Source organism: Chenopodium album, chromosome 18 (genome assembly GCF_948465745.1).
Source record: "Chenopodium album chromosome 18, dcCheAlbu1.1, whole genome shotgun sequence".
NCBI classification, from domain to species: Eukaryota; Viridiplantae; Streptophyta; class Magnoliopsida; order Caryophyllales; family Amaranthaceae; genus Chenopodium; species Chenopodium album.
In genome coordinates this window covers 29,035,981-29,049,210 of record NC_137851.1, presented here as the reverse complement: position 1 = coordinate 29,049,210, position 13,230 = coordinate 29,035,981, and positions in this window count along the sequence as shown.

Sequence of the window (13,230 nt, the reverse complement as noted above, 5' to 3'; positions counted from 1 at the left end):
GCAGGCAGAAAATGGGGTTGTTAAGTACCAAAATCAGCACCAGAATGAGGATTTCCATAAACCTATTAGGTCTGCCACGAAGAGCTCGGATCAGGTGAAGATGGTGATAATTCAGAACACTTTTGCCGCTTTGAATGACATAGGGTAGGAGGATGGGGATTGTGTCCATACTACAGAGGGTCCTCTGACATTCATGAATTGTATCTTTTCTTTGAATGTGAGAAGAGCTAACTTAACCCGTAAACAAAAGAAGATAAAGCAATTCATTATTTCTAATAATTGTGGTTTAGTTGGGCTCCTAGAAACTAAAATAAAGTCTCATAATATGGGTAAACTTTATCTTGGTGTGTTTGATGGGTGGACTTTTACTTGTAATAATAATAAGCATCCTGGGGGAAGAATTATTGTTGCTTGGAAATCTCAAATGTTTGATGTGAATATTCTGTTAAGCACCAATCAATTGATTCATTGTTATGTTACTGCTAAAAGTAGGAATGAAAATTTTCATTGTACTTTCATTCATGCATTTAACACTAATTCAGAGAGGATGCCTCTTTGGAATGATCTTAGGCTCTCAGGATTTCAATTGATAGTCCTTGGATTGTCCTTGGGGATTTTAACTATGTTCTTGAAGCTGATGAAAGAATAGGAGCTCCTGTCTCTTGGAATGATATGGCTGACTTTAAAGCTTGTGTGGAAGACTGTAATTTGGTTGATATGAAGTATAGTAGCAATTTTTACACTTGGAATAATAAGAAGAATAGGAATGCTAGGGTGTTCTCTAAGTTGGATAGAGGCTTGGTGAATAATCAATGGTGCAATATATTCCAACATTCTGAAGTGTTTTTTTTAGTAATGAGGGAGATTTTGATCATTGCCCTGGGATTGTCCATGTCTTTCCAGAGTAGCAAATGGGGAAAAAGCCTTTTAGATATTTCAATATATGGAGCAAAAGACCTGAGTTTAGCAACTTGGTGTTTGAAGCTTGGCAAAATGAGGTGGAAGGGACTTCTATGTATAAAATAGTGCAAAAGCTGAAGATTGTGAAGAAGAGATTGGTTGAGATGAACAAGAATGGTTGTCAGAATGTTGAAATTCAGTATAATCTAGCTAAGCAGAAGATGGATGCTTGATAGAGTGCTCTTCATAAAAATCTTGGGAATCTTAACATTAGGGAAGCAGAACCAAATGCTAGAGAAATTTTCTCTCAAGCTTAGGAAGCTTACTGTTCTTTTCTTAGAAAAAATAAAACAAAAGAAGACTAGATAGTAGATGGTGATCAGAATACTACTCTTTTTCACAGGGCCCTTAGAAAGAGAAATATGCATAATAGGGTTTATAGCATTAAAAACCTTAATGAAGATATAGTTGATTCTATGGGAGATATCCCAAATGCATTCTTGGATTACTATAATATCCTATTAGGAACTAGTGCTGGCAATAGGCTTCTTGTTAATAAGGCTGTTTTTCAGACTGATCCTTGGTCTCTGAGGATTTGGGGTCTTTGCTTACTACTCCTTTCACTAAGGAGGAGGTGAAAAGAGTAATGTTGGCAATAAATGAAAACAAAGCCCCTGGTCCAGATGTGTTTGGTAGCAACTTTTATAAAGCAAGGTGGGATGTAATTGGAAATAATGTTTGTGGTATTGTCCTTAATTTTCTTGAGACTGGAAGAATGCTAAAGGAAATCAATAACACTAATATTACTTTAGTTCCTAAAGTGAACTGCGCTGTGAATGTGACAGAGTTCAGGCCAATAGCCGGCTGCAATGTTATTTACAAGTGCATTTCCAAGGTATTATCTGAAAGATTGAATCTGGTTTTGCCAGAAATTATAGCAGAAAATCAGAGTGCCTTTGTTCATAGCAGGCATATAGTACACAATATTATGGTCTGTCAAGATTTAGTAAGGCAGTATGGCAGAGCTTCTGCAGCTCCTAGCTATCTTATTAAGCTGGACTTGAAGAAAGCATATGATACAGTTGAGTGGGATTTCTTGGAAGAGATGATGCAGGCCTTGGATTTCCCAAAGGATTTCATTTTGCAAATCATGACCTGTGTGAGAACTCCTAAATTCTCATTGAAAATCAATGGCTCTATGCATGGGTTTTTTAATGCTAAAAGAGGACTTAGGCAAGGAGACCCCCTTTCTCCTTTGCTTTTTATCCTATGCATTGAATACTTGTCTAGGATTCTGAAGATAATGAGCAGAAAATCCAATTTCAAGTTTCATCCAATGTGTAAAGCTGCTGGTCTCACTCATCTTTGTTTTGCTGATGATTTGATTCTCTGCTGTAGAGGAGAGATTCAATCACTAAAGTTGCTGATGAGGGGTTTCAATGCATTCTCTAAGGCTAATGGGTTACAGGCTAGCCCTGAGAAAATAATTATCTATTGTGCTGGAATGAATTAGACTGCTATCCAAGAGATATTAAGCATGACAGGTTTTAGCAAGGGTGACCTTCCTTTTAGATATTTGGGAGTATCCATTTGTTCCAAGAGGTTAACTACTACTGACTGTGAGCATTTGGTGGACAAAATGTGTGCAAGGATCAGAATTTAGGGTTCTAAGAATATGTCTTTTGTAGCTAGAGCAGTTTTGGTGAATTTAGTGTTGATGAGCATCTAGGTGTACTGGGCTCAAATCATGATTTTGCCTAAAGTTGTGTTTAAAAAGATGAATGGGATCTGCAGGAACTTTCTCTAGCATGGGAGTTTGCAGGAGAAACCAGGTTATGTTGCCTGGGATAAAGTTTGCAAGAAAAAAGTAGAGGGTGGTTTGGGTTTGCAGGATGCTGAAACTTGGAATTTGGCAACTGTGGGGAAGCATGTCTGGGCTATAACTCATGTAAAAGAAAACCTGTGGGTGAAATTGATTAATGTGGTGTACTAGAAAAGGTAAAACTGGTACAACTACCAGCCTGTCTTGGACACTAGTTGGTATTGGTGGAAGATTTGCAATATTAAAGATAAACTTAAAAGCATGCACTCTGTCAGTTCCTTTTGGCAAGGTAGATACCAGATTAGCAAGGTGTATAAGGAGATGATGCATGGTGCTGCAACGTGCAGATGGGATAAGCTTGTCTGGGAAAGAGTAACTATTCTAAAGCATCAGTTTATAGCCTGGCTGGCTATTCAGAGGAAATTATTAACTAGAGATAGACTATAGCAATTTGGTGTTACTAATTCTACTGAGTGCTTATTATGTGGGACACAAGATGAGTCTCATACTCATCTATTTTTTGATTGCTAGTACAGTAGAAGGATTTGGGATGAAGTAGAAGTAGAAGTAAGAAATAGAATGTTAAATGTAAATTCTAAGAAAATACAAAGTATTGATAGGGATTGGTTACAAGAGCAAATTGTATAGGCTTGCACTTTGTGGTTTTTAAGCAGTTTGTTCTGCCAGGCTATTTTGCTCCCTATTTAGGGACTGGTTTGTAAAAAAAATTTGAGCAATAAAACTACTTACTTACAAAAAAAAAAAAAAAAAAAAAAAAAAAAAAAAAAAAAAAAAACTACTATGAAACCTAACGCACCCATAGCCAACCACTTTCCTAGCCCTCCGAAAATGGTCGGACCAAATCTAGATTGCATTTCTAACCGTAACCAATGGGTGCAAATATGGGTTTCAACCAAAGTAGAAGCAGGAGTTGCAATTGCCGTTGGTGGCTGTCGCTGCTTTGGTTGCGCCATTACGGTGGCGGCTGCTGCTTTGGTTGCTCTTTTATTGTGGCTGCCGCTGCGGTTACGCCATTGCGGTGGATGCTGCTACTTCGGCCACACCTACCAGCCCAAATGCCCACCAAACCGTAACAACAGTTCATTCCGTCAAGTGCTATAATCGCACATAATGACGCAATAACATCTATGATGAGCGCTTCAGCAGTGGGTGGGTGATTTCAGGGGTCGGGGATGGGTGATATAGGGCCGATTGGCCGTTTTCTATGTTTAAGGGGGTTGGTTGGTTGGGTTCTGGCATGGTTAGGGGGTGAGTTAGGGTTCCGACGAGGTTTAGGGTTGGGGAGAGAGATTACGTGCAGTAGGGTACTACGGTGGTCAGGCGGGGGTATAGCTGACGCCGGCGACCGAGGGAGGGGGGTTCTTGGCGTTGGCCAGCGTCTGGGGAAGGGGGGTTAGGCTGTTGGGAGTGGTGGTAGTGGGGTGGCTGGCTTGGTGCTTATTTTTTATTTTATTTTTTTGTTTTTTTCAATTTTTCTAAGTGTTTTTCATTTTTTCAATTTTTTTTGGGCCAATCACGTGTTGACACGTGGCTTGGTAACCTGTTATAAAAGGTTGTTGACCACTTGTTAACCGGTTGGGACTATTACAAGCAAACTCACCCCATAGTTAGAATTATTAAATAATCAACCTTAAATGGGATTATTAGAAGTAAATCGGCAATAGTTGGGATTATTAAAGTGTATTTTTCCTAATTAATACTCCTTCCGTCCCCAAAGTTCGACCCTTTTGGCCTAATTTTAATCCTAAAATGATCGACCCATTTGCATTAAATTACCCACCAATTTACAGCAATATTTGTGCAAAATTAGCTTCCCCATATAAAATTTTGTTTTTTCATGTATTTTTCATACTTTCTCTCTCTACTTTATTTACAAACCCCATGTAAATTTATCTTTCCAATATATTTTTACTTTTTTTATTTAACTTTCTTAATACTCGCGAAATTAACCCAAAAGGGTCGTTCTTTCGGTGACGGAGGGAGTATATAGCTTGTTTTGGAGTTATCGTGCGTGGCACAGTCCCTAAACTAGTATATTATAAAATGATAGTGGGGTTAAAATAAAACAAGAGAATACTCCCTCCATCCCTTATCTACATGCTTACTTTCCTTTTTGGGGGTTATAAAAGTATTAAAACTACATCCCTATTTCTATTTAAAGAATGTACATTTTGACAATATTCCCTCTTTTTTATGAGTTGTTAACAAATTTTTTTTTTTTTTTTTTTTTTTGTACTTTTGACATTATTTCCAAACTTTCTCTCTCTATATTTTCAATAATTATCAACTACCTTTTTTTCTCTATCTTTCTCTAACCCCATATGCACATTTGTACTTCCCAATCATGAGTTTAAGAAGCTGAGTCTCTAAGTTTCTTAATTCCCGTGAAAAATGAGAAATAGACATGTAGATAAGGGACGGAGGGAGGGTTTCCACTTTTGGTAATGGGACACCTAAAACAACAGTCGTTTTTAAAAAGTGAGGAATTAAGAAAAAAATAGAGAGAGTACACAAATAGAGTATTATACTTGATAGAGTATAAAACATATTCTTGGACATAAACCATCAGCTAAATTTTTTTGTTGAGTTGGTCATTTAACAGGTATCAAAGCCAGCGTGACACAAAGGTCACGTGTTTGAATCTCATCTACCCCTCCTTTCAGAGTGGAATATTTCGCACAGGGTATGCGGAAGGCCTATGCTGCATCCACATTTTAAACCCAAAAAGGGCTCTCATGTGAGAGGGCGTGATAGAGTATAAAACATATTGTTGAGTCTTAGCCCTTGTTTGGTTCTGTAGACATCTACTTTTGGCCTCCTGTCCTGACAGGAAGTGCTATGACGATAAATAAAACCATCTTCGTGTTGGATCGGCGTGAAGAATACTTATGGGTAACTGAATGAATCACAAGAACACAAAAATGACTAGCCTAACCAAAAAAATAAATTCATTAAGGTCCGATCAACTAAGCCTGATCATAATTAGGCTCAAGCCCGAGCTTGAAACCTAAAAATGACGGATTTAGAGGCGCCTAGGTTAAAAATCAATGTTGCCGCAGAGAAATCCGCGCGCATCTGAATGAGTCGCGCTGGTCTAGCGCACGCAACTCACAAGGTTGCGCGCATCACCCAGCGCAACTGCTAGTGTTGCGTTTGCGGAAGATTCAAAATTTCATAAAAATATGAAATCGAATCTTAACATAATACCGCGCGCAGGACTTTCAGTTGCGCTGCCCATAGCTGCGCAACCTATTTACTTGCGCTGGGATGTCGCGCGTAACCCATCCATGTGCGCGCAACACCTGCTGCAACAGAATGTTCAAAACCCTAAACGTACCCATTCCCTATAAATAGGGGCTTAATACGAGGCTCAAACACACGGAAATTAACCTAAAACTCTGGCAGAAACTTCGTGAACTACCAAATCCTCTTGTACTAAACACTCACCCCCTTTAATACTTGTTACTATGGGATTAGATCAATCACTTTATTTTTCTTGTTTAAAATAACATTAATTAATTAATTAGTGTTATTTGATCACTTTAAACGAACTTTTAATTAATTAATTTCACATGGTATCTTGTGTTAAATAAAGAAAAGAATTGAATAATTAATTGTTGATTGATCACTTAAGCCAAGGCGAATCTTGTTTATTTTTGTTCTTTTCAGGAATATTGACTAAATAAGAATAACGACTTTTGCAATGTAATTCCTACGTGATTGACGCGTGTAAATAAAATTAACTAACTTAGTTTTAGGTATCACGTTGCATATATTGTTTGGTGATGAAATTGTGAAAAAGGAAGAGCGAGTAGAGGTCGTACTAGGGCTAAGATAGTGATTCCCCTTAAAAGGGAACGTTATTTTAGTACACTCACTCCCGAACTCTTTTCTGGTTTATGTAGACCGATTTAGGCATGGATAAACTTACGATTCGTGCTAAATATCCCTTGAACTCTACTTAGGAGAAAGGCATGAACGTGGTTTATGAGTTTTCCGAAAACTCATTGGCGACTCCTACTTGTTTCTTACAAAAAAGTGTGATGATAGGATCCATTCTAATTCAAGGTCCCCCAAACAGTCAGGAATTCAAACCCTAATACACCCTAACAAGTGTAAAGTCCTAGGCTTTTAAACGGCCATGGGCATTTAAGAAGGAAAATCCCCTACGATGGGAACACCCTCTTTACAGTGGCGACTCCACTAGGGACTTAGAGGTTACAAGATTAGTTCTTAGTTATGGTTCAAGGTTTCCAACACTAGGTTACCTACGGGTTGTAACAAGAATTAACTTGGGTAATCTCTAGTTAGAGAGCGAGACTTGAACGCATAATATCTTCCTTTTTCACAAAAGTAAAAGCCAAACAAGCAACATTGCATCATGCATAATCATAGCACACTTTAACCATTGGGGATTGGCTCATTGACTAGGGGTTGCCAACACTAGGCTTCTGTCCCGAAATCAATAACAATCATCCCACCCATATCGCCAACAAAATGTTGGAAGGGCTATTTCATGGGTCAACACGTTAAGTGATTGATTCGTCCATCGTCCCTTAAGGTATGGTACCTTTGGACACCCAAGCCTTGACCTTAAAATAGCATTGTATGTTTTGACGGTTCCTTTTATGTGCTTATGTGATTACATGAATATGTGCCTCGTGTCTAATCTAATTAATTCCAACTTGTTACCTAAAGATATTAATAAAAATTCGCAAAAAATGTGGTCCGATAAAAAAAAAATAAAAAATAAAAAATAAATAAAAAAAAAAATTTCGAACGTACCAGGTGGCACGCGCAACTGTCAAAGTTTCGTGCGCCCTCCAAGTGCAAGTTTAGAAGTTGCGTGCGTCCCTTCCGCGCAACTCTTTGACTTGCGCGCGCCCACTGTTCAATGTTGACTTTGACTTGTTACGAGCAATGCCATATGGAGAAAACGATATTACCGCTTCAAGGTTAATCGTTAAGTAGGTGCTAAAAATATCTCTTTGGTTAACAACGTCTAACTTAGTTACTTTTATCGCCTTTTTCAAAAATATCGAAAAACATGTTTTCTATCGTTCATTTTGCGTTTTCGAAAAAAAAAAAAAAAAAAACGCATGTGGCAGATGCTACTCTTGAAGTTGCATTTTCCACCTTAGTGCAAGACGGAATATTGCGCGCGATAATATTTTTTATTATGATGATTCGTTTACGTACTTTATAATTGAACTAATGACATTACTTCTTATGAGGTTCGTCATTAGAAATTTGCATCCCTTAATAGGACGTCATCAATATGTTTATTCTTAAACGTGCCTATTTTTGTGTTCATTATTTTTTTTTAGTTGTAATTGATCAACCTTGTTTTAAGAGTATAATTTATTTACCTCTTCTATGGTTTAAAAAGAAAATCCCGAGAACCTTACTTGGGATGATTACCTCACACGAAAAAAAAAGGTATGATACAAGAAAATTATTATTCTCAAAAAAAAAAAAAAAAGATAATGAATGATAAAACCAAGAAAATGATTTAATTATTTCTTGGATTTTACATTCGAAGGCCATCATTCTTTTTAAGCAAATATTAATATATTATCCTTTAAAGATGAGCAATATGAGAATCATTTAAAAAAAACGATATAGATCTCTATTGTAATCTAAATGATCAACAAATATCATAGTATATTTGATCATTTTAAAGAGTGTGTTTGGGTCGATTAATATTTCTAAAATTTGATGAGCATTTTTAATCCAACTTTCTTGTCTTTCTCTTATACCTTTTTAGAAAACAATAAATTTAAAGTAAAATCCTTAGGTGATTACCTTGTTGCAGTCAACAAAAACCATGATATTCCATTAATGATTGTTTGTGAATTTTTTTTGACATTCTATATCAACAAACTTGCTTAAAGTGAATTCATATTACAAGGATTAAAAAAAAGAAAACAATCATTTTGACTTTTGATCGTTGTCTGAATGCTTGGCAGAAAAGGTTTAAGTGAACGCGCTCAATTTCTCGTGATACACATTACTAGATCATCTTCCATATTCGCATACTAGTCCAATCATGGGTGACAAAGCAGCATTGGAGAAACTTAGAAAGGAACTCCAAAACCTTAGGGCCCTATGAGAAGAAGAAGCCCAAATGAAGGCTCATGAAAAAGCAGAAAAGGCTAAAATAAAAGCAAGGAGAGAAAAAGAAAACATTCTGCAAGAAAAAGCAAGAGTTGGAGAAACTTGTTCTTCGAGCTAGTTCAGGGAATAAGTATTTCAAGTATGATCTTGCACCACAACCTAGTGGCAAGACTCTCCCAGAAAAGTTCTTCACTATGGATTTGCCAACCTTTAAGGTTACAGACAATCCTAGGACTCACTTAATGAGCTTTATTGGAATTATGGCATTGAAAGAGGTTGAGCATAGCTTATATGCATGTACTTTTCCTCTTTCATTGGACCCAATTTCTAGATCATGGTTTTATAACCTCGATGCAAAACAAACTTCCACTTGGAGTGACGTTGTAAAAGTGTTCTTAACCCAATATGGAGATAACATCGAGCTCACACCTACCTTGCGCGATCTTAAATTGCTTAAGGGGAAGAAGAAGGCTTTATTGACTTCTTTTCCAAGTGGCAATCAAAGGTTGCTCTTCTTTCACAAAGACCTCTGGATCATGAACTTGTCCCAAAGTTCATAGACAATATGTCTCCACCATACAAGTGCCATTTACAATATCTTGGTTTAGACACATTTCAAAAGATCTATACTGTGGGAATATTATTGAAAGGGACTTGATAAATGAAACCATGAATCATATAGATGGACTAGATTTATAGAGAGGATTTCACCTATGTTGGAAACGGACAAAGCTCGCAGACGCAATCTCAAGAAGTTGTCAACAATTCAAGATGTGGCACCCTAGGTCTTGTTTTGTTTCTTTCCTTTTGTGATAGACTAAGAGATTCATGCTGTCGAAGCTACTTATTTTGTACTCTCATTAATTAATGAATAAAAAAAATTATATTTTTAAGTACGTCTATCTTGCTCTCTTTTCAATCTCTTTATTGTTATTAACTCAAATTATATGAAACATATACATACACACAGGAAATATCAAAAAGGCATACATACTCAACACTTTAAGAATCTTGATGAGTTTCGACTTACTAGATTTATCAAATGAAAAGAGGCCTATCTTTGGCCCACAAAGAAAGGATATGATGATTCCACCAACACAGGAGACAACTTGAAACTCCACAAAGATAATCCCATGTTCTTAACCTTAGAGAAAATCCGTCTTTTTGGCAGCCCTTTTGAGCCTCGTCAGTTGAGCCTTACTTATTCAACCTACATTATTCCATACCTTGGGATGGGAATGGTGCAAAGAGATACAAATAGGAAATTGGGGGAACGAAACATAAGAGAGGGACACAAAGTTAGTCTAAACCCAAAGACCCAATGCAAAAGAAAGAAAAAATCGTTCTAAACCCAAAACAAAACTTGTTAAAAAAAAAAGAGAGAGAGAGGGATAGGAAAAGGCACCTAATGTAGGATTTGCCTCACAATGCAAAGCAGAAAGCTTTTAATTTGAGAAGCACCAAAAGTAAGAGATTTTGGGAGTATACTTGACTCTGTCCGTTCTTCATAACCCCAAGCCTAGCCACGTTACAACCTTGGAAAGGCCCTCCTTAAGGTAGACCATAACCATGTACCAAAATCATCATTCCATGAAAATATGGAAAACCTTAGGCCTTTGCACATATGGACCTACTATTAAGTAGTCATGTCCATACATAAAATGCATAAAGTGTTGAGTAATGATTACAGAATCATATAAAAAAAATCAAATAATTTTGATGATTTGAAAGTTATCGGCTTGATTACACCATGTTAGTAAAGCAATCGAATCAAACTAAATTCGATGTTTTCCATATCTTTTGCCAAGAAAAATGAGATGACTATCACTTTAAAAAAAACAATCATCTTATTTTCTTTTCATAATAGAGCTATTTATTACCAAGATGAATCAAGTTCTATATACATTGCCTAGAAAGAAAACGAGTTAATACAGTGAATTGATTTGATATATTGACAGCCTCGTCGTCAACTTTAGATGTCTTTTACAAATCTTGAGCATTGGTCTTCTCACTTATCATGAGCAACTAATATGTCCGCCTGCGTGGGATTTCTTCATCCTCTCTAAGCGAGGAACATTGATTAAACATGATCTCTACATGAAAAAATGATCGTTATCGCTATTACACGTATATCTCACTGCCAAGTCATCACAATGATTCAACTATTAAGTCAATAATCCTTGCTTTCGAAAACATGTCTAATTCTCTTTCTTTATTCTTCTACGGGAAAGTGGGATTCCCCTTCCCTTTTATGCAAATCCGTCTTTTTTGTTCATTTCTTTTTGGGGGGTAAGTCGGGATGATCCCTCCCATTTGGAAACTAAAATAGTTGAAAAATAGTATAATTTTTTCAAACTGGGGGCTAAAAAAGCCTAGACATCCCCACTTCCCTCTATTTACAGATTTGAACACGCTATTTATGCTACGAAATCAATGTCATGCAAAGTTTATGACAAAGGGAAGAATACCACTTTCTATTATTTGAACAAGATAATTAATTATGTTACTTGATCAAACAATTCATGATAAACATATGCAATATTCCACAAATTTAAAATACAAATCTTTGGGCTTCAAATAAACATGAGAAATATCCCCTAGCATGTGTATACATGAATTGCAAAAGCTACCTAAGGTTACACTTGGGGGCAACAAAAATATAGGTCTCACCTCAACTTTCGTTTTAAAATAAGACCATATTTTGGAAAGTGATTAGAACAATTTTACAAATTATTCTAACACTCCACCAAACCTATGTTTGATAAACATTCATTTTCAAACTAAGGTACTTATTTAATTGAAAGAACTTCACTTTCAATTAGCAAATTATGACAATGATGACAAACACTAAAAAGAAAAAACATAAATAAAATTAGATATAAGAAAGTTTGCTCACATTTTCATATGTTTGTCGAAATAATTTGCAAATTACAACTTACCTTCATTAATATTGGACAAAAAAGTCACACTCAATTACGAGCTAGACTTTTCTTTCCATTTTGGGTCCAATTTTGAAAATAATATGATTATGTATTTTGCCTACTAGAAGAGTTGCTATATTTTCAAAACAAACTTTCATAAAATTTAATGGACCCCCTCAAAATTTTGAATTCTAGTCCGAAATAACATGTTTCTAAAAAATAATCTTCAAAATTTCCTTTCTGAATTTTTGTTTCATTTTCTCAAATAAATAAATTTTCAAACTTCCAATAACCGTTTGGATAATTCATGTATATACATAAATATTTCCAAAAGGAACGAACTAAGATTCGACTTCTTCTTGACTCGAACTTGTTCTCGCCTAGTCATTCTGCGAATATTGGCTTGGGGATGGTAAACGAACCACCTACAAGACCAAAATCAAAGATTGATAAGAACGATGAAATATTTAATGTTCTTAATCAACTTTGAGAATAAAATCACCGCAATGATCTCTACAAACGTTTAGACATTAGGTAAGATTACTAAAGCTTAAACACAATTGTTTTTTGGTTTGTAAACAAGCAAAGAACTAACTTGCTTTCTTGAACATGACTTTAACTACAATGCGAAAGCCATGTCATTGTTCTAAATATCTTAAAACAAATTAAAATAGGATATATACTTAGGTCCATCTCAATATCATGATTATATGAATGGCCTAAACAATAGCAAGTCATTAGAACTACCCCAAATTAGGGGCTCCAAGACTTGTGAAATAGCAAGAATGCGCATAACCCGACGCATGGGGGCTCCAATATAAAAAAAAACAAAATGAGATATTCATGCCATTCGAGCTACTTTCGAGAATCGCCTAAACTACAAATGGTTTACGTAGATCTCGAGCCTTACAATTTTCAAATGCATCATAATAATTTAATAATCATTTTGTCCCTTTGGAAACTAAGTTCACAACTAAACTTGGCCATAAAAACAAACTACAAACATAAAACATATTCGAGCCATTTTCAAGTTCAACTTAAAAACTAATCTTGGTGCATAATTGTTGTTTCAATACTTCAATTTACTCTAGAGATTAGAGAGTATGACTACTATAGAGCAAAAGAAACTAAATCATGATTTTCAAAATAGAATTCAGATGCATACAACATACTTGCTCATACGAAAGTTTAGTACTCAATCATTCATCATGAAATTTGTATCAAAACACTTCATTAACATAAATTTCATGAGTTAGAATAAGAGATTCCTAAATTCTAAATTAAGAGGTCTTCATTTTTCTCCATTGTTGCACACAAGGAGGATGTCATCTACTTTCTCGAGCTTCAAATTAGTAACAAAATTTGAACTCAAAAGAAAGAATTTGAATATAACGAGAATAGAGGAAAAAATTGAACGACATTTCATTTTTCTTCTTACTTGCTCCAACG